At 45.7% G+C, this 23,358-nt stretch overlaps 1 protein-coding gene across 5 annotated transcripts in view; it reads right to left on the bottom strand.

The window, feature by feature from the left end:
* Positions 1-23,358, bottom strand: part of LOC144158373 (uncharacterized) — a 641,189-nt gene that overhangs the window by 507,359 nt on the left and 110,472 nt on the right. The window lies entirely within an intron of this gene.

The raw sequence follows: 23,358 nt of genomic DNA, 5'->3' as shown, positions 1-23,358 counted from the left end.
TGGCTCCTCGCCACTCCTCCTCGCCACTGTCGCTGGCGTGGGGGCCCGGCGTCAGTTCCTACATGCGAGAAGGGTGGCTTTCCTACACAACCTGGACCTCAACACGGCAGATGGACGCGCACATGCGGAAAGCCAGCTCTTCTCCCCTAGGGGAGCCATACAGAGAAACTCTAACCCATTAAGAATGTGCGCGCTGTTTAAAGAGGCGAAGCGAAGTACCGCATCATTGCGCTTATGAGCGCCGACAGTTGGCGCCTCGTTACCGGCAACTACGTGTAGGGGGACGCACGTGATTTAAGGCACCCTCCCCTGTTTTTTTCTCTAGCGCATCGGTGTCACTTCGTCTGGCGGGGTCAGGCTCACGAATCCTTCACACAAGTAGGAAATTCCTGTCACATCAACTGCTCCTGTGAAGGCCTCTGCCCATTTAACTCCGTGTTTTGCCGAATCCTATAAATGAGAAATCAACCATATTTTTTAGCAGAACACGCTCTTTATCACAAAAAAGATGTATTGTCAAAATAAATGTCAACTCCAAAAACTTGCATTCTGCAAGATCTGCCAACATAACAATACAATGCACAATCTGCGTCATGCACTAGACATCCTAGAAATTCCGTACGAAAATAAAATTTCCTGGGCTTTCAGAGCTGTCCACCCATTTGGTAAAGGAACTTGAATCTCGCAACAGCAACTGTTTTTAGGGCTGTTTTGTCTAACCTCTGCAATATTTATTTTGGGTAATTGAAGAAACATGATCTGAGAATTACCGATTCTCGACGGTAGAAATTAAATAGGTGACAGTTACTCTTCAATTCACCACCACACGGCCAATCAGTTTCTTGGTGTTAAATCGGAGATAACATTGTTTTCACCTCAAATGACATTCCGCTTCAGCTGACATCTCAAGCACAAGCTAACCGACTTTTAATAGTCAAGCTTAGTGAGATGAGGTAACGAGTAAACCAATTCTGAAGCTTGCATACCATCATGACATATCTGTTCTAGAAGAGATGAGACATAACCGTGCTTTTGCTGCTTCGGCACTGCGTCTTAAACCATGGCTCAGGCTTGCGATCAGACAGTATGAAACATGCATTCTGCAAACACTTTGTCACGTTATTCGTTGAAGGAACCTGTCACGTCGAATCAGGCTTCCAATCTTTGAAGCGCACAAATAGCACCAACCTAGATGATCGTGTGATCTCGAGTAGAAGATTTTCTTGCAAGAACAGCGCAATTGCTGCGATTTTTAACACCTCAACTTTGAGCAACAAATTAGCAAAAAACGCATATAAGTTTGGGCGTACACTCAACTAGAAGACATTATTCCACAGCATTTTTAAAATGTTACTGAACCTGTTGTGATTCGACAGAAAAAGTATACTATTGTCCACACCAGAACATCACCGGTAAACCAAGTTTAACAAAAGAGGTAGAATACAATGGCACATGTTCGACGCTTGAGTGGTTAGAAAATTTTTTTTAGCCAAATCAAAATTTCAAAAAAAAAGACATTGTTACTTTAATATATTGCCACTGTAAGAAATTATCTGCCAATGATGCGCCAGTATGAAAAAGGTACGGCACTATTGCGGGGTACTGTTCGGGTTATAAAGTATTTGTTTTGGTTCCCGGGACACTTGATCGTCCATTGGTTATGGTGAAATTTCCAATTGTTTTTTTTATATGGTATTTGTCCAACTAAACCTGACAACTATGAGTTTTGACCTCGTTTAAGGAGACAAGGCCCCCTAACTTTCTAAAATCACTTAAATGAGCTTAACAACTCGTAAGTGGTCATTTGATATTGCTTATAGCACACATCGTATTTGCGAACTTTAGAAAGCAATAAATCTACAATTACTGACGTGTCTCCCTTTGTAGTAAATACCTTTTTACAAAAAATACAAGCTATAGATTCGAGGTGATCAATGAATAAACTGAACTGCAAAATATCGGCGAGGAAAATTATGAGAATAAGTTGACTTCAACTGTTACGCATTGTCGTTTGCAACGTTCCCGTATCCTAGTACGAGAATAAAATTAGTTAAGGGAGCACGATGACCAGAGAGAAAGCGTTAATAAAGCCGGCAGACAGGCAAAAGTTTTTATTTATGTTTCCTAGGAAATATTCTCGTGTTTAGGAGCCCTCTCTACACATTCTTCGTGGCAAATGCAAGAAATGTATGTGGTTATCACTGTTCGAAAACTTACTACCACAGTTGCTATTGAGGCTCGCCTAAACCTTAGGATTGTGATCCCTCTAAGGTAGCATTGGCAAAACGCCTGACTATCTGGACACAATGGTAAATTAGCATGGTCAGTGTTTGATACTGCGAACGCAGTAAATGCGTTAGAAGCACCAAAACGCTGAACATTTGACAGAAAATACTAACTTTTTGCTTACCGAAAAAAGCAATCCATATTCCAAAAAATGCGCACATGACAAGATGTTTATCAGCTTTGCGGATGTTCTACGTTCTATATTTTATTTTACGTGAACAAAGCTTCGGTACATCATTCATTTTGTCATTTGATTTTCCAAGCTCTGCTTATTGGCAGATAGTACACTTTGATTCGAATAATTGATATAATGCTAAATTTACAACTCTAGCCTCGCGTACTTCTTTGATCCGTTCTAAATTTGGATGAGGCGAACAAAGCATTTTGCAGTCTTGCAACTTCAACTCTTCTGGGACAGCACTGGCGATGCATTTCATTGCCATTTGAAAGCCAAGTTTCAGTGAAAGTTTTAAAAGCCAAGGCCAATAGAAAACATTCAAAGGGAAACCGAAAATAAATGTCTCAAGACAGCCATTAAACTCAAATATCTTTCACCACCATTCATGCGCCCCTGATTAGAATAGGCGGTAGTTCATCTTTATTTATTCAGTGATATCTGAATTTGAATGTGACATAGCTCATCTACGTTAGCTTTGAAAGTGTAGATTATAACTACTAATTTTAAATCGCCTAACGCCCTGAAGAAGCATTTGAAAAGCCCGTTTTGAAAAACCCATACCTACATTACACTGAAATAAAATAGAAAAAAGAGCACGAATAGACCGCTAATTGTTGGCTTGGTGAGAATGCACAAAATCAGGCACGTGCTCTTACGCTCGCAAAGTCTTTGCCCATAAATTTGGTTTTACGTTACCCGTCAAAACGTGCACCTTTCTACCTGCCAGAAAAGCTGAAAGCCCAACTCGCCCTCCGAACGCATAAGGGTACATATATATCACCGACCTGATTGCTCTGTGTGATGTCGTTTTTCCTTCCACCTTTTAGGGAGCATAATCAAAGCAACGCTGAAAGGCAACTAATTATTAGCACTTCTTGATATTCACACACAGGTGCCCTTACACTGTAGTTTACACAAATATAGCTAATTTGGAGTCTTAGGTATCGTGTTCTGCAAATTTTCCTGACGTTATTTTCACAAGGACCAACAGCAACGTATAGGGTTATAAAAGAAGCCGATGAAGTTTAAGAAACCGCATAACCGGTCACACAACCGCCATAACACTTGTACAATTTTACACACTTTTTGATGTACGGTAGTTTTTTCATAACACAAAAATTCAGTATTTACGCGTGTCACCAATACAGTCAGGTTAGCCTTTGACTCCAACAACACAGCGACACTTTCGGCGTACACATTTCTGTTAGACTATTTAATGGCCTGTCATTACGAAAAGAAATTCAAATGACCACTGAAAACAGCAAAAAAAACAAGAAAATCAAGCAAGATGCCCGGCAGGGCCATTGACACCAGAACCGCATCCGCGCTTCAGCTAAAAACATGAATTCACCAACGGAGCCGGCCAATCAAGTGTTGATGTAGACCTGGTGGTGAACTGGAACCGGTGCGCGCATTAACATTTCATACCGCGTTGGGGCCCACGACGGGTAGCACAATCTTAGGCACACTTGACTATATATCCACAGGTTTTCTATACTCTGTTGACACAAACAAAGGGCCGGCTGGTGCATTGTAAAAGCCAGGCAATGAAGATTTTAGGGCCGAGAGATGCCTTTTCGGGCTATCGGTAGCATGAACAGTGTAAAAGCCAGACTCACCTCTTTTTCTGAATTAATAACGGTTAATTTACTTATGTCACATTTTTTTGCCTCACGCGTAACATATCTACCTATAGCACGTTTGTGCGTTAAAAATAGCATTTCTGGCGGTTTTGTTTTCTTTAGGTCAGCTCTTGCTTTTGTTTTGTACGTTTTTTAGGTGTCTCATTTTTGTATCGTTGTCGGCTAATTCTATGTATATTTTTGTGCAGTACCTTCGCTTTCCCAATCGAAAATTACACCATCTTCCAGTGGGGAACCCTGATGAGGATGCGAAGCGTCGTGGCGGTTCCGTGTAGTTCTATTGTGTTGCCGTTATGTTGAGTGATCTGGTTTTTACTAGCGCCAGAGGGAATTCCTCGCCCGGGCCCACGCAAAGGCACGCAAGTGCTGTTGTGTTACGGTGAGTAGGCGGTGGTTCTCGAGGCGCCGAAACTCGTCTATCATGTTCTTGTCGATGTTGTCTCTGTGGTAGAATCGGTAGTCTCCGTCAGCTTTGGTGAGGTAAGGGTTGTTGACATTGGTGCACTGGCTGAGAGCAATGTACACGCCCGCCTCTTCGCAGCTTTGACTTCTCGTTCGTCTTCTTCTTCGGCGGTTCCCCTACGGGAAGATGACGACTGTGGTTGAACGCGAACCTATCTCGTGATGGATTCTTTGGTTGGCCAATCCCTAGGGGCATCCTGCCACAATCAGCATCCGAGGCGCAGCGGACGGGGCTGGTTGAGCTGCAAGGCGCATGGCCCTTCCCGCCAAAGCTTTCCCACGGGAAATTCAGCATCTCCCTCTAAAGTTTTCAGTTCGTCGTTTCTGTTGACGTTCAGCTTCACGTGTCTTCGTTGTATCAGTAGCTTCTTGACGTAGTTTGAATGAGTCAAGGACATAAGGCGTGTTCGTAGCACTTGCTCCTGTCCCGGATTTGTAGCGTAGTGGGAAGAACACCGCGTACCTCCCGTTGCGGCCAGAGAGTCGTCGGATCGAAACCGGGTGCCGCTATTTCTTTTTTTTATAGTGTAGTATCGCGGAGCTGTGGGTGTAAGGAGGAGAGTTGCGCATGCGCAGTGAGCGTGTGGACGGCGCCGCCATCAACGACGCAGGACCAGGCGAGCCTAAGAAATGCTCCGCATTTAAAAACGCAACAGAAAAATACGACACAATGATCCTGTGAGGGAATGGGGCATTCTGTATTCTGTAGTAAATCCTGTCCTGTAGTCTGTTGTAAACCCTGTCCTGTAGTCTGTAGGAAACCCTGTCCTGTATTCTGTCGTAACTCCTGTCCTGTAGTCCGTAGTAAGTCCTGCCCTGTAGTCTGTAGTAAATCCTGTTCTGTAGTCTGTAGTAAATCCTGTCATGTCTGTTTTCATAGTAAATCCTGTCATGTGTCCAATTTCAACTTGTTTTGCAAAATAAATTTACTTCCCGTGATGCTTTTCAATTGAGTACCTGAAGTATGCAGGATGTGCATAACAATTTCACTAAAAATATGACCAACAAACATAAGATTTGGGGCATTCTTGCCTTTCTGAAACAAGCTTAAAATTGTTTTCAGTGAATAATTGATTTCAGAAAGCTGTACCAAAAGGCAATTTAAGCTTCGACATGGTAAAAGGCGCACTAGACGGGGACACAAGAAAAGATAGTGACACGGGACGAGCGCTAATCCCGTGTCATTAGCCCTCGTCCCGTGTCACTGTCTTTTCTTGTGTCCCCGTCTAGTGAGCCTTTTACCATGCCGAAGACGTATCACAACCTAGCCAAAACTTCTGCGGTGCAACATAAGCAATGCAACGAGTGGTACATTCATGCATGCAATATAAAAGTTTGATGTTACGCGGACTGCACATGCCTGATGCATGTGCAGTCGCGTAAACTCGTGCACAAGCACACTGCACACGCGGAAACTCGTGGATCCGGCAGCCGCTGGAACGTGACGCTGGAACACGCCGGAGACCACGCCGTCTCGAGCGAAATGCGCGGCCGATGCTCGCGCTAGGCCTTTTTCCTTTAATAGCCGTGTAATTACAAACCCGCGTAGCGGTTAACAAGAAATATAGAAGTCTTTCTGTCAGGGAAACCTAAATAGCGCTACAAAATTTAGGCCAGACTCATTTGGGCACTTTTCAGATGATTTAGCCGTGCTTCTGAAGCAGGTCCTAATCGCGTCCCATCATCGCGTTCCGTCAATGACGCTCAATCTGCTCATGAAAGCGAATTTATTGTCTCGGATAGAAAAAAATAATCAAACGAGCATGGGCAATATTTGTTCGAAAAATCGCTCCTTAGATTAGTTAGGGCCGTTAAAACACAAGTTAAAAATATTTCTTGAACCGGTTTTCTTTAAACAGCAAAACGTTAGAGAGAGTGAGAGAATTAAAATGGAAAGTCAATCATTAGCTGGAATGCTTGCCTTGGTGAACCTTGATCCGTTGATAATGCATTCGCAGAGCAAGGCGTGGAAGGGTATCCTGTGGCGAAAAGCGCACGTCTCTGTGGTGCTGCACTATCTCGAAGAGTACGCACGCACGATACCAGCCGCAGTCACGCAGGGGTCATTGCAAGTTCAGTGGATTCTCGAAGCACATCGCACGTATTCGAATTCACACTGCCTGCGAGATTCGTCGTATTCACTCGCATTAAAGTGCCATTAATCCCAAGCACCACAGTTAGTCGTCGCTAGAGCAGTCCTCACTTTGAGGTGCTTGAAATCCCGACCACTGATCTTGCTTTTACCACAGCTTCCGAAGCTTCAAATGTTGATGCTGACACTTCGCGGAGACATAAGGTGCACGCTTTTACAAACAGTTACGCGTAACTTCAACTAGGCAAAGCGCCGCTGTGAAATGTGAACGAGCCACTCGGCCACGCTGCCACCGCCAAATTTTGACCGAAAGACGAAAAGCAGGACGGAACAAAGGAAGAGTAAGGAGGGAACCGGCCTATCACGAGAACTTGTTTCGCGACCCCTCCTCACCCCTCTCGATTCTTCTTATTATGGTCTCCCCATCCCGCGAGTACTGTCGCGCCGCGACATGCCTTCAGTGGTGACGATGCTTCCCCGAACTTCTTCCGAAGGGGCGGGCTAGAGGGAAGGCGCGCGTTTTCTTTCTTTCTACATTTATTTTTTTAACACATCTCAGTAATGCAACGAGGTCACTGGCGCCGTTTCTTTTTTCTTTATTTTCACACCGGTAGCGGCAACTGGTTCGCTGTTTTTAAAATCTTATTTTAACTATTTAGGCTTGATTGGACACGTGTTTCGCGATAAATAAACAAATTGCGTGCTAAAAAATTAAACACCAGCACGCAGATTGAAACAATGGGGCTCTCAAAGACACCCAGAAATACGTGTCAGAATGTGCACTGCAATTATTACACCACGTCTTCAAAAAGAACGTCTTGCTTGTCCTTTATGTGTCCGCTTTGCCGACGGGCTATCCTTTATTGCCTCATTCTTTTATCAAAGATTGTCCACAGTACAATATATGCCATTGCAATTCTCTCAAAGAACCAAAGGAATTTACGAAGTTCTTTATGTATCGATTTCTTTGGTTATGGGGCTACGCTTAGATGTTACAACATACAGTGATTTGTTCTAAGTTGCGTTGTTAATTGCAAATTTGTAGCGAAGGTTTTTTCAAACACGGCCGGAATGCTAATGGCAGTAATGCAACAAACGTTCATTGCAACAGACGCTTGCGATGCAATTGAACAAGATGACCGTCAATCGCACGCACCATTGTTTTCGTGCAGCGCACGCTACAAAAATGGGATTTTGCGGCCCCGCACGGGCCGCAAACACCAAGTTTCGGAGCATCTGCATCGATCGCGGCGCTGGAATACAACCAGTCCACCCCTTAAGCGGCGCGCGGCATTGCCGTGTCCTGCCAAGCAGCGGTACCACACTATCCCGTACTATCGTGTTCGTGCTATCCCGTTCGCCCTGTGTGAAGCTCTGTCGTCGAAGGGAATGGCCCCGTGCTATTCGATGCTCTCCAGCAACCACCCCGCATTGCTGTCATTCAGCGCGGCGCTTTCCAATGTTTTCTTTTGTCTCCAGCGTATTCCATCGCTCTCTCGATAGAAAATGCGGTCCCCGCGTTGATGTTGTGCAGCTCTGCGTTTTCCAGTGTATTTCGTTCTCTCCGGCGTATTCCATCGCTCTCCTAATGCTGGAAAACGCGGGGTTTTCCGACACGGTAAGCAAGGTATTTTGCAGCAATACTGAACGGTCGGTCATGTGACACTTTTGCAATGAATCTAAAATTCTCTTTCAGACTATAACAATCTGCAGCGACTACAAAATGTTCTGTCCCATGGTAAATAATTATAGTAGTTACGGAATCCAGTCGTAGTGGTTGAAGGACACTCTGTGGTGCAACAGAAATTTGTGTAGTGCCTACAGGGTGTTGCACAACAGACGTTTCTGTAGTACAACAGAAATGTCTCATGCGACAGACATTTTGTAGTTCTACTAAAAAGGTTTTTGCAGTGGGGTTACACAATGTCTGTTGCATGATAGATATGTGTGTTGCACTACATAAATTTATGTCGTACGACAGACATTCAGTCGTCCAACTACAGAGATTCCTGTCTCACAACAGACCATCCTGCATTCCTAACCGAAATTCCTGTTGTGCGACAGAAATGCCTGTCGTACGACAGATTTTCTGTAGTACTGCAGAAATTCCTGTCGCATGACTGACCATCCTGTAGTCCCAACAGAAATCCCTGTTGTGCGACAGAAATGCCTGTCGTACGACAGATTTTCTGTAGTTGTCCTACGGAAATTCCTGTCGCACGACAGACCAGCCTGTAGTCCCAACAGAAATCGCTGTCTTGCGACAGATATTTCTGTTGTGCGACAGAAATTCAAGTTGTGTTTTTCGACTGGGTTATCAGTTGGTACGTGGCTTGTTGTTCAGGGGCTTTTTTAAGCTGGGTGGCTTTTTTTCCTACTTTGAGAACTTCAACTGTGGTATGGCTAACTGAAAGAAGGTTAGCTGCGGGGAGGAGATGCGTATGATTGGTTTTTTACTTTCGACATTTTTTCCCGTTTTACTTTGCTTTTCTTCATCATTATTTTACTAGGGATGTGTTTCTACTGCTCTAGAAAAATTTCTACTGACAAAGGTTGTGAAAGCAGGCAAGGCCCCTACGGTATATGAATTGTAAATATGAAACGGGCGCATGGCGATCGGGTGTTAGAACCTGAGCAGGGTCACAGGGGTGATCGGCTCTAAAACGCCTGCGTATTCAACTCATAAATCGGTAATCTCATGAGGCCTGCAAAGAAAGCAGCTGTGCTTCGACGACATCTTCGCTCGAGAGGAAGACGACTGCTTCGAAAGCGCTGGATTATCGTGAGCGGAATGTTTGGTCTAGCCACTTGACGTCACCAAGTGTGATCCGAAGACTAGAGGTGCGGAAAAAAGCAGGTGACTGTAAATCATGTGCTGTGTATCTTTCCTTTTTTTGACATGTTTTGAGATTTCCTTGAAACTTGACCGCTCTTTCCAATTTTTGTTCAATTATCTCTCTCGGCTGTGTGTCTGTATGATATCTGTAGTAATATTGCAAACGCAGCGTCTCTTCAAGCGAGTTTTACCTCATTAATTAGTGCGAATGCACTTTATAAGCAACCCTCAATTCCGGCGACCACCGTCCGTCCACATAGCAACAGCTGCGGGTGCGCGCGCTCCTCGTCTTCCTTGGCAACGGGGGGAGATGGGCGCGCGCTGCCTGGCCGCTGACATGGCACATACCCACGTAGGGGATTGGCCAGGAATCGGGCGTGAGAAGGGCTAATGCACCCGCTTAAAGGAGTACTGACACGAAATTTCAAAGCTGAGATCCGCTCTAGCAATCAAGTACAACGACAACACAAATAGGTGTCTGTGAATAAATGCATCTTTCTTTCTTTGTAGTTGTGTGTGTGTGTGTGATCTCTCTTTCGCGAACATTACCGAACCGCGCAAATTCAACTCGTGCATTCGCACTTTCACATTCTTCCCCTCGGGGAAATGCGGGGAAATTTTTCATATTGTAAAGTGGGGGCAGCGCAGACAACAGGAACCATGGCGGAGAATGATGAACTCTCTATTTACAGCTTATTTACACTGCGGCCAAGCCAGAGCCCATGCACGCAGCGCGCACCCACAGGTCTTCGTCGTCGTCGGCTGGGATGACACAGCCACGCTGCGTTACCCTCTTCATATTCTTCGCGAGACATGGCCCCCCGGTTGAAAGCGACCGTCCCGGCCGACGCCGCCATGGTAGGCGATGTGGTGCGGACGAAAGATGAGATGACGATGTACAATGAAGTTCTTGCCACCACATAGGATGACGATGGGGTGGGCGTTGTCTGGTCGCGAGACGTGATTTCCTCAAGGCACCGACGAAATGTCAAAGGTATTCAGAACCACGTGGCACTACTATGCTGGGGACACATCGTCATCCGGGTACGTCACCGGGTTTTGGCGGTACTGGATTGGCTCGTCATGGGCTCGGGATACGGGCTCCGCGGGGGGACGTCGTCGAGTACTGGTAGTGGTGGGGCTTGGGCTCCGTCGTGGGTCACGCCCTCGCGATGATTTCGCCGAAGCCGATGAGGCGCGAAGCTGGGGCCAGGATAGGGAGGGCCCGCACACTCCACCAAAATTTTATGTGGCGGCAGCGCAGACGACAGGAAACATGGCGAAGAATGATGAACGATCTATTTACAGCTTATTTACATGGCGGTCAAGCCAGAGCCCACGCAGGTAGCCCACACCCACAGATCTTCTTCGTCGTCGTAGGCTGGGATGACAGAGCTACGCTGCGTTGCCCCCTTCATCGCCTTCTCGTGAAAATATTTTTAAGATCATGACACCTGTTCTTGTCAACTTTCAGCGGCCATCAATCTGCATATGAAAAAAATATTAGTCTCGGTCAGGCACAAATAATGATGATGATGCTAAAATGAAACCGAGAAAATCGTAGTAGAAAAAATAAAAATGAAACAGGACACACCTTCGAAATCTTTAACTAGCTACTGCAAGAAAAACGAAACAGGTCAAAAGAGATATCATCTAACTTTACCGCAGGAAACGAGGTTACGCATAAGTAAACGCTACGAGAGAGAACTTATGCCCTGAAGGTTACTGAAAAAAGTACTTCATGGGACGGCGGAATAAGTGAGTATCGAGCACAGACAATGACGCGGTGTCGGCCTTCTACGCATTCATCGGTTGTGCTCTCGCTCCTACTGGCGTTTAATTATATCGAGAATGTTTTCGATTAACCAAGGGCAGTCAAGGACAGTTACCGTAATGCAACATTTTTTGCTATCAAAACAAGACAGCGTGTGTGAGCTGTCTTGTGATGCGAGCTTCGCTCTAAGATATGCAAAGATAGCTGGGCGCGGCCAGGCTCAGGTACAAAAACGTGTCAGCCAATCAAACAGTACGATTTGCGGCATTACTACCCTCACAGAATGAATTCATCCGATGCTAAATAAAAACGGCTGGCCATAACTCTATGAAGTTCATCTGGCGTGCTATGGCTAAAAAAACAACGTCGACAAATTCAGCCCATGAGGGTCACCGACATGTACCACAGTCCTTTTCCTCGATAACCATTTAAGGCTGTTCGCCACTGCGCCGCACAATTATCCGTCGCCCTAAATTTACTTTGAGAAGCTTGTCACTGAGGCCTATTGTACATTTCTGTAAAAACCCACACGAGATTACTTCGGTGACATTCGGCGGCTTGGCGCCAAATGCTGTAGCGTCCGGTATCCTGAAGTTGCTGGCCTGTTGCGAGAACACCCGAAAGCCGGCTATCCTCATCCGGCCTATCACAGGTACCTGTATTCGTCGGCATTCAGATTGTGGTTTTCTACTCGCAGAACCTCATGGTCTTGCTTGTATTCGGACGTCTTCTGTATACGAGCTTAAACTGATTCACCTACGTAGTTTTCTGGACAGCTGTTTCGCCCGCAGAAGTAACGCAAGGCACAATCTCCTCCAAAGTGTCAAGATAGCACACCTAATATTCTCGTGCGCAGTCGTCAGGTTAGTCCGCTCGTTTGGGGCTGCCACGCCATAGTTCTTTGCAGAACTGTGCTGCTGCATATAATGAATACTGGCAAGAGCCCTGCAGTGAATACTGTTCAAAAGTCCTTTATTAGGACTTCAGGGGAGCACTGTCGCAGCAAATCTTTTGGATTAAAAAATCTGCAGACCTCTTGTGCAGTTCTAATTTCAAGAGCGGCAGTGTAGGTGCAGCCATGTCTGCGAAACTCTGCTTATTCATTCTAGGCTTCTGACTTAGGGAACAGGCCTGGAAGATTCATGTCGAGCTAATCAAAGGGTCACAATAGTGCGGCCATGGGCAGCAGAATTCCGGTGGGTCCCGTCAGAGGCGCTTTTCTAGGGTAGAAGTGACAGCAGCTTTGTAAATTGGGGATAGGGTCGGATATTGGGTCTTCTGTGAGAATCGTTTTGAGGTGTCCGGAAGACGGGTCATCGTAGCATACTTCAACAATTTTCGGGCGAAGGTCTGCGGAGATGAATATACAATAAACTGTTTTCATTCCGAAAACAGTTTTTATGACTACAGAGTTTTTCCGGCTAAACAAATGCAGGCAAGATTTGCTTGAATGCCCTTGCCAGGCCGATGCTTCCTTTTTATGGCAGTCGATCATGAAGCGCAAGTGAGAGTCATTGCTATGCTGTAAGACCAAGTCGCTCTTCCGAAAGGCTCTGAAAAATACGTTGTCTTCATCAGAGCTTTCTGGCGTTGGATATACGGTTGGGCACAAAGAGAAATCCCAACCGAATTGTTTTATGAGACTACGGCGACGTTGAATTCCTGCAGTCTCATGTGGCACCATCATACACAGCCAGAGAGGTCCTTAAAACTGGCGAAACACCACAGCGCTTGATCTCCTCTGAGAACCTTGCACATTATGTCATGCACGTATAGGCAGAAATTAAAAAGGCCTCAAAAACAAGGCAGACTTTCACAGAAGCCGGGTAATTTTTTTCTTTTTAACTGCTTGTGGCATAGGCGATTATTTTTTGCGGCCGATGTGTTTTGGGCAAGGAGGCACCGAAGCCAGAATCTCTTGCGTCTATGTACAACTCTGTTTTTCCATTTCTGTCGATATCAGCGAGTGCACACGGGCTATAGAGGTGTTGTTGCAGGATAGGGAATGCTTTCGCGTGAGCTTCCTCCATACAGAAGCGGCTGCCGCCATTCTCCAAGCTCGATTGTGTGTGCAAGGCATACGTTTTGTACATAGTTCCGAAGCACGCATAATTTTGGAGAAATAGTCAGGCGATCTTCTTGGCTTCTGGTTTCACAAAGTTCTAGCCTAGTTAAGAAAAATACCTCTGCCTTGTCGACAGGGCCCCAAAATTTCTGTCTCGGTAGCAAGAAAGGGGAACTTTGGCCTTCAGTACCAACACTTCCTTCGAAGCTTGACAAGTGTAAGTCGAAATTCTAGGCGAATACAGCGTCGTCATGCGATATACGAGGAATATGTGCCACTTGAGGCCACCTGGTGCATGACTCTTTCAAAAATTGGATGAGCCGTCAATAACCCAAACGCCATCACTTTGAATTCCTTGTCCCCTTAGAGTTATATACACCGTTTTCTGTTGTTCTTGTCCACTCAATTCGCCAACAGCCAGTTTGCAGGTTTCATTAAGAGATGTGCTTCGCGTACGAGAAGTTGTCCAGTGCGTCGTGTAATCGTTGTGGAGAAACCACGTCCACTTTTCGAGTCGGTTTCATTATGAATATTCTATAAAAGATCAAAAATGTGCATCGTTATTTTTTTTCGCAAGTCCAACTCTGGCTGCCAAGGGGTCTGCGACGTTTGTATTCTGGAGTTCCTCAGCATATCTTCAACTGGTCTACGGACGGCTACAGGTTCGTGTGCATGCACTCTGTAAGGCGACTGTCGAGTAGGTCACACTAAAGAACCTACACGTGCGCGCGGAGGCGCGTAAATGTAGGCACGGAGGCATGGAGGCAAGGAGGCGTGTACATGTATGCTCCCTAGGTCGTACTGTATTTTCTCAGATGATTCAATGATTTGGGAGGCTCACGTGGCGTAGCTTTTATTATTAGTGTCATCAAGAGCTTACGTCCTCTAAAGGACGAAGGCCTCGTACCGCCTTTCTTCTGCGCTTCGCTAATCCGTTGGTATCCTACGCATTTCCTAATTTCTCCTTTCTATCAAGTAATTGGTCATAGCCTACGACTCTCCGAGGTGATGTCGAATAATTATGACCTCCCAAAAAATTAAAGTTCACATTTAAAGCAACAATGATTGAGTAAAGGTTGTTGCGGCAGCGAACAAGAAACAAACGGGCTGCAATCGTGGACTTGCACTGTCGTCATGGTCATGAAAATTGCGTAGAGCTCCGCTACCTTACACGTTGGGGCCAGCTTCCTTCATTTTTATGTTTAACTCAAGGGCCATGATTTCTGATTGTAGATCCTCAAGCTCTTTTCCTCGTATTTTGCAGACTCACGGTCCGGACTATGTCATCTGCAAACGTGGAATGCTTAGTATTGGCCGTTTATTCGTTATCCTGCGCTTTGCTAGTTAATCTTCCCGCACACCCCCTCCACAAATGCAGCGGAAACTTTTGGCCAGATAGTTCATCCCTGCCGTGCACCTTTTCAAACTTTGAGTTTGTTACTTTGCTAAGGAATGATTATTCTACTATCCTGCCCGTACATTGATTATATATGTCGTCTAGAAGTCTTATATAGGTCTTCTGTATTCTCTGGTCTTTTGTTTCTTTTGGCACTGCGGCCAGGTGGGCCGAAGTAAACACTTTTTATAACTGATAAATGGCAATAAATGGCTTTTGTGAATTCCGACAATTTTAAATGCAGAGCATTTCTTTAACTCACGATGTCACCCGTTCTAGGCGTCCGTAGTAGTCCGCATCGCTCACAGCTGCGCCCTCTCCCCCGCTCCTGCTCGCCTACTCTCCGCTCGCATCGCGCGCTCTCTCCGCGGTCGGATCGCGCCCAACAGGTGGGGCGCGCGCGTCGCGGGATCAACAACATATGTGGCGTGATCGTGACGTCAGCATCGCGCGCGCGTGGCGCGATCGTGGCGTGATAAAGGCGGGTGTCGGCGAGGCTTGAACGCACTCATCGCCGCGCTCTCTCGTCAGCAGTTGCCGTCGTCGAGTCTCCGTTGCACAAGATGGAATCAAGACCTTCAACCAGTGATGCTACGCAGTGGAACAACAGCGCAGCACCACCGGTTCAAGACATCGTACCATCATCAAATAATCATACCCACCTGCTAATAAATGACGTCACGTCACCACGTAATTACGTCTCCTCATTTATTTACAACAGAACAACCAACAGCAAAAAGTGCAACAACATTACGAAACGCAAACTACTTGTCGTCGTGCGCCCCCGGAAATGCTCTGGATTTGATCGTGCCCCTCGCGAGGGGGATGTTCTTTCTAGGCATTTCTTGACGACATGATGCGATCCTTTCTTCAGTGCCCTTTACTACACCCACTCCGCTCTCTGGGTTGACGGGAATCAACGCTGTCACTGACGCGGTTAACTATTATTCGCTAAAGAGCTTGCATACAACTGAGAGTAGGCTGATCGGTCGGAAATTTCTATGGTCTGTGGTGTCTCTTTTCTTGTATATTAAGGTCATATTGGAGGCAGTGTGTTGAACTGGAACGGAAGTGAACGGGAAGAGAACCGATGTTCCTCCAGGAACTGAACCCGAACTCGAACCGTTATTTTTAGCACGCTGAATCCGAACCGGAACTGAACTGAAAATAGAAGTAACGGTTACCTGTTCACGAAGAAACACTTCGAACATTCGTTGTTTGTATTGAGCGGTCAGTGTCAGTCGCGGATTGTTGTACGTACCGTGGTCTGCGTAATCACCCATGGACCTTTGTAGTAGTCACTTGAGGGGAGAAACGCGCATCGATATAAAATATTGAAGGGGCTCCTGCCCACGCGCTCAACATACCGATCATGGCAGATTGCATGCCATATAAAACATATGCCTTGTGCTTCCAGATACACATGTCGCGGCGACTATAAAAGCATTGTGTATCAGCACAAAATAAACACTAAAAAACGGAAGATTAGATTTTTGACCTTCACAAAAAACACCAATTTCAGATTCAAGTTTCCTTAACTTGATATACTTCTTTGGCAGGACTAAGGTGTCTATGTATTCGCCCGCCTAATTCTGGAATAAAAAAACCAATCGTGTCGAAAAAGGGGCAAGGGATGGTGAGGTATTGGTAACGGCGGGTGGCAACAAGAACATGCCTTCCAGCAATTTCTAGCGCTCTTGTCACGGCCAAAACTTGCATCGAGGGGTTGGTGCTGAGCATAACGAAATTCCACTATTTAGAATTAAGTAATAGCAGACCGCATGGTGAGGGATCCTCGGGACAGCCATACACTAAAATTTTAGGCAGTGGCAGGAGAGATGACACAAATGATCGTTGATGGTGAACGTAGCATTTACTGGTGTCGGCGATGGTTTTACAAGAGGCCGTGAGAGCTATAGCCAGGTTGCGTGCTACTCACATCTTCGTCGCCGTCGTTGGTAGATCAGCATATGTATTCTGTGTCTACCAGAGAGTTTGCTTTTCCTTTTCTTCTCGTGACAATATGAACTGAATCTGCTCTTTCAGCTTTGGGTAGTGATCATTATGGTCGGTAAGCTCCTTGATTAATCAGCGGCAATCTAGACGAGGTATTTATTTTATTATTTTGATGCTGCCTCCTGGCGGCTTGCTGAATATTTTTGAGGGATATCGAGGTGAAAAAATTCATGTATGGTTAGGCGGTAGTGCATAACTATCTTATGGTACGTTTTCATGTGCTCCATAGCCTATTTCAGGGAAAAGTCAACACTGCTCTGTACACAAAAAAGCCTGTGTAATAAAAAAAAATCTCCAAAGAGAAGCAAATCACCCGATTGCGACCGCGCAAAAGAGCGACGCACACTTTAATAGTGCCTACTTGTTGCATTTTAAATCTTACGGGGTGTTTGGTGCTTTGATACTGTTATTAAAAACTACTTTCATAAACCTTCGTAAAATCTCGTCCTATAAATTCACTTCTGTACCAAGCTGAAGTCGAATGTGATTTCAAACTTGTTAGATTATTCTTGGTGAAATTTCGTCCAACCAATTTACTTTATTTTACCGGTGAAGCTGACTGTGGCATAGAAATGGTTGCATTACTCTTAGTGAATCGTCGCCCCACCACTTCACTTTTGCAAAAGGCGAATACGACTCTATTGGGGCTTGTCGCATAAACGAGCGGCTGGAGTGAATGTTGCCGCATTTGTTGAGAACTGTCAGATTTGTTGTGCCTTTTTTTTAGCAGATGGCTAATGAGATAAAAATGCAGGCAAAACGTGCCTTGCCTAGGCATGAAAGGCAGCTTCATGCCGAAGTTATCTAAGATCAAGGTCGGCACGGCTCCCCTGCGGCGTCTACTTACACGCTCTGCTTGGGACTACGATGCAACCGTGAGCGTAAAATCAATCGTGTCCTTGCTTTATCTGAAAGTACCAGCCTTCGGCTGCTCGTTCTACGCTATTCCGGCCATGTAGGACATTGTATTTTCCAAAAACCGATAATGAGCATAAGGAAACCATAATGTTTCCCTATACCCAACATTAGCGGTCATGTCATGTAGGAAAACATATTTGCGGCGCATTTAACTTCCTGTTAGCAATCAAGAGGTGCAGTGAAACGAGGTGAGAGGCACCACTAAATTTCACAAGCCAGACATTTAGCTACGGCTTTGATCGGCGGATGTCAATCGCCTAAATATGCACCAGTGACGCCCCAACTTCTAGCCTAGAAAGCGCGTGGGGAACTTCATTACATTTATTTATTTTCCCTTTTAGCCAGCGTAATTTTTTAAAGTTGTCCTTAATATCGACATTTTTGCTAATAAGACTAATTTTGCTAATAAGAATGAACCGAAACTGCATTTATTTGGTCAGGGTTCCTTTTTAGTACAAAGTTAGATAATTTTCGCACTTAGTTATTGTTCTTTCTGAACTGGTTTGCGAACCGGATGCGCCTTCCAAACCAGTTCGGTGTGAAATTCGGTCGAACTGGAACTGAACGGGAACAAAATTATTTTACCCAAACCCGAACCGTAATCTAATCGGTATTTTTCCCGGTTCGACACGCTGGTTTGCGGTTTTCTATCCTTTGGCAAGTTTTAGAGTCCTCAAGGACTGTGAAAGCAGTGCAGAAGATTTTTGAGTACAATATCCCCTCGCTCTTTTAAACCACCAAAGTTATGCCGTCATTGTGCTGCCTCTTCTAATGATCTTGAGAGCCGTTTCTACTCGCCCTTGAGTTCCTAGTGGAATACCGCAAGTTATGATTGTATGCTTAGTAGTTTCCTCGCTTCCCCTGGTCTAACGTTGCAAGCGCATCGCATGGAGTAGACTAGTTTTGCTACTTTAATTAACTACTTCATATAGTGCGCAAATTTGTTCTGCTCATCTCTCAGAGCGTGCAATCTTTCAATCTTTTTTCACAGATAACCAGGTTTCCATAGCTACATTTTGGTTTCATCATATTTCCAGCGTCACTGCCATCAACATCGCTGCCATGTTGTACGCACAAAATGTTGTTTGTTTTGTTTCCTTCCTTTTCTACAGTTTGTTTATTTCATTTGCTTCGCTGCACATCACACGTTTATGTTCTTCCTTTTTGCAACAAATCGCGCGTTTTATGAGTTAGCTTTCCAGTTTGTTTGCAATATTCTGCTTCTAGCTCGGGGTCTGCTGATGCTGTAATGGCTGTTGTTATTTATCACATTTCCTCTCTACACTGTCCTCGTTCTCCTGCTCAAAAAGCGTAAATTTCTTTCGAAGAGTTATTTTACGTTCCTGCTAACTGGCTTTGAGTGAATTTATGCTGGGGTTCTTACTTTGCACGAGTTTCCTTCTTTCTCGTTTGAGGGTCAGCCTTACTTTGCACCTAACCGTGTAATGGTTGCTGCTCTGAACTACGCCAAGCACTACTGCATCCTGCACAGTAGCTTAGCGGTCGCTTAAAATGAAGTCAATTTTAACTTTCACGTGTTGGCCGACATTTAACGGCGTAAGTTCGAACTTACGCCGTTAAAAGCCGTAAGTTCGCACTTACAAGAAAAAATACCAATAAATTACTTAGCGCCCCTTACCGCATGCCTAGCCGTGTCCGCCCATTTTCATCTCATTCGCACTGCCTTAAGCAAAAAAAAACAAAAACAAACTGACAACCAGCCCGTGGAGGTGCCACCTAGGCCGCTAATAATAATTGAACTCCTTAAAAATCCAACTGCGCGCAAATTAACGAGGACGTGAACACACTGAAGACACCACAAGCGCAGATCTGCGCTTGTGGTGTCTTCAGTGTGTTCACGTCCTCGTTAATTTGCGCGCAGTTGGATTTTTAAGATGCGTCAATACCAACTCGCCCAACTTTCGACCCTTTTACAATTGAACTCCGCCTTTGGGCTCAGTAGTACAACGACGTAGTCACTGAGCCATTGCGGCGGTTCAACAAGTGTGCAACAAGTACGCCAATTTCGGTGTGGGCCTTCACCGTTGAGCACTGCAGCAATCTTGGGGCCCGATATTGTTTATCCAGTCACAGCAGGGAAGGGCAAAGTCGATGTTATATTGCCGGCAGACTGCCGAGAGTGGGTCGTTATCCGCATACCTGTCTTCTTCTTGGGACGACGAAGAGAGCATTGATAGTGTTGGGACCAATCTGAAGAAATAAGTTGTGTGAGAAGTTAGGAAGTTGACGGTACGTGAAAGAGGGAAGCCCCTTGTGGCGTTGACAACGCCTCATCAACAGTGAATGGCGGAACCATTTCACCGTGAACTGGTAACCCTCATTTTATTTTCAGTTGAACTACGGCTCGGGTTCAGCGGGCACACAAAACAACCGTTCGGGTTCGGGTTCACTTCCTGCAAAAATACCGGTTCGGTTCTGTTTTCCGGTTCCATTCGACACCCAGATATATATATTTCACGGAACCCCTCATTTCCCATTTCCTGATTCGCTATATATATATATATATATATATATATATATATATATATATATATATATATATATATATATATATATATATATATAAATTTAACGGTATGTGTGTATGTGTGTGTGCGCGTTGGCGCATATATATGTTTATGTACGTTTGTATAACTACGCATGTATGCATGTATCTAAGCTGTTACCATAGTTTTCTTCATAACCTGTTATTCGTAATGTTATATTTTTTATGCTTTAGCAGCTACCGCGTTATACCTTCCTGCCTAGTTGGAAAATGCTTGCATAAAACCATGGGTGCTCGATATAGTGTGTGGAAACCTATTACCTATGTGATGATATAGAGGACAGTGGTGGTGCGCGCATCGGAGACATCCTCGACGGCGACGAAGTTAAACCGTTAAAGGTGGACAATCACTTTGTGGTGGTATGTTCCGGCTAGGTGTCGCCCGAAGAGAACTTGTATAATAGCCGAGGCAATAATGTGACGGCGGAGAAGAAGAAGAGAGCGTGTCTGGGTGACAGTGGATGATTCGGAAGAACACGTTTATGAGGGCTACCCACAAGACGCGGTAGCCGTGCTCCACCGAGGCCGTCGTCAGGACGCCGGAAAACCAGCAAGGCTGCATTGCCATCCGTGCCTTACCTGTGTCGACCGCGCATTGAATCGCCGGAATCGACTGCGTGACGTCGTGTTTCCCCCCGTGCCGATCTACCGACAGCCTCCGAGAACTGGGACTGGCCAACACCTCATCATTGAGTGCGTCCTAACAAGTGAGACGTTTTATCTATCACGGGTGTCCCTTCAAACGTAACTGTGAACTGTTGACTCCTTTAGGCGCATACAGACCTTGGTGTTTGTAGGATTAACCTTAGTGTTGCAGCCTATTTGTAGCGGTGGCGTACTGTGATATCGTTAGCTCGTCTCGTCTCGATAAATGTCCGTCTTCGTCTTATGCGTCATAGTTTCTCAAGTGCCTGTGTCGTTTGTGCGTCGTTAATCCCAAGTCCTAGCCACCAATACCATCACAATCTATATAAAAATTGTGCGTAACATAGAAAAAAACTACACTATCCTCCCGTGGGGAACCCTGATGAGAATGCGAAACATCATGGGGGTTTCGTGGGGTTCCATTCTGTTGCCGCTATGTTTAGTGATCTGGTGTTTATTAGCGACAGAGTGAATTCCGCGTCCGGGTCCACACCGGTGGCAAAGGCACGCAAGTACTGTTTTGTGACAGTGAGTAGGCGGTCGTTCTCGAGGTGCCGAAACTCGTCCATCATGTTCTTGTCGATGTTGTCGTCGCTGTGGTAGAATCGGTAGTCTCCGTCAGCGTTGGTGAGATAAAGGTTGTTGACATTGGTGCACTGGTTGAGAGCAACGTACTACCTCCTCTTCACAGCTTTGTCTTTTCTCCTTCTTCTTCAGCGGTTGTCCTACGGGAAGATGACGATGGTGGCTCAATGCGAAGCCATCTCGTAATGGATTTTTTGGTTGACCAATTTCTGGGGGCGTCCTGCCACAATCATCATCAACGGTGCCCGGCCAGGCATGCGCAGTAGGGGTGCAGACGGCAGGCAACAACTACAATGACAAGGGAGGTAGGAACGCAGCGCCGAGCATGAGCTGAGAGCAACGTACACGCCCTCCTCCTCGCAGCTTTGACTTCTCCTTCTTCTTTAGCGGTTCCCCTACGGAAAGATGACGACGGTGGTTGAACGCGAAGCTATCTCGTGATGGAATATTTGGTTGGCCAATCCCTAGGGGCATCCCACAACAATCATCAGCATTGGTGCCCGGACAGGCATGCGCAGTGGGGGTGCGGGCGGCGGACAACAACGACAAGGAAGGGAGGAGGGAGGGACACAGCAGTCCCGAGCATGAGATGCCCCGCGTCTAAAATCGGTCTTGGTGTTTGTCTCGCTTTCCCACCTGTCTGTGAAAAGATGTAATAAAATATTTATTTTCACTTCATTTCCTCACAATCATTATAAACAACACAAAATTGCCAAAATTTACTAGTGGAAACATGTTGCTGGGCTAGTTGGTTCATGATCATAAAAACTGGGATTAGCGCTTTAAAGAACAGGACACACGTAAGAGAAAAAATAAGGAAGCGCCAGTCCTGTCCATTTTTCTCTTACGTGTGTCCTGTTCTTTAAAGCGCTAATCCCAGTTTTTACTAGTGGAAGTGTTAGCCTATAAATAGCCATTCACGTGAGGCGCCAAATTTTATGCGATATTTAGGCGAAAAGAAATTTGCTCCAAAAGATGTTTACCCCTTGCTTTTCGGAGCTCAACTAAAATATGTCGCTCGCTATGCGCAATGGCTGTAGTAGCTCCGGGTGTCGGAGAAGTCGTCACAAGTGAACTTGTCCCAGCCAACTACTCGTAGGTGATCTAGACAAAGAGGGCAATTCGCCATAGGCTCCGTGGACTAGTGTTTCGAGCGCGACCACAGCGCCGCCAAGCAGCGGCGCCGGCCGTAATGAGATGTCGGTCAGCCGGAAGAGGCGAGGTGTGGTGAAAGATCCACAGTTGTGAAAACGTCGGGCGGTGTCTAAGACTACCGCAATACTTTTAGGAACGCCGCGAGTAGGCTGCCGAATAAATGTGTTTTCTCAGTTCCCTTGGAATGAAGCGCAATGGCGACAGCGATGATTCTACGCAGCGCAACGTGCAATGTAAACAACGCCGATCGATATGTGTTCATAAACATTTCTTTTGCTGTTTTGTGACTCGGGGTTCATGTTTCTATGCACGTCCGCTGTCAGATTGGGTCAGGACCTGTTACAGCCACTGCACGACGAAACGCGCTAATGCAAAGCGAACTTCGTATGGAATAAAAATAGCGCACCAGCATGCCACAAGCGCTTTTCTTGCATGCGCTGTACGCAGTACTAAGCGGAGCATTGTTCGAGGTTTTTTTGGTGTTGCTGCTGAGCATATGCCCACCCGGGGACTTTTGTATTACGTTGAGGGTATAATTTATTCTTGTCTATGTGTGATTTCTCCTCTATATTACGTTGCTATACCGCTGCTTACGCTTCTCTATTTTACACGCGGAGCTAGGACGCGTACGGCAGCGGTCGCTGCTTCGACGCAGATATACTGCTTCGACCCCCCCCCCAACCATGAATGTATCACTCTATGAAGCTCTACTAACTATTGCTTGAAACGCTGAAGGTGCAC

This window comes from Haemaphysalis longicornis, unplaced genomic scaffold (assembly GCF_048455015.1).
Source record: "Haemaphysalis longicornis isolate Haplotype H1 unplaced genomic scaffold, Haemaphysalis longicornis Haplotype H1 scaffold_10, whole genome shotgun sequence".
In the NCBI taxonomy this organism is placed as follows: Eukaryota; Metazoa; Arthropoda; class Arachnida; order Ixodida; family Ixodidae; genus Haemaphysalis; species Haemaphysalis longicornis.
Note: the sequence above shows the minus strand (reverse complement) of the source record. Positions and strands in the feature narration are given on the sequence as shown.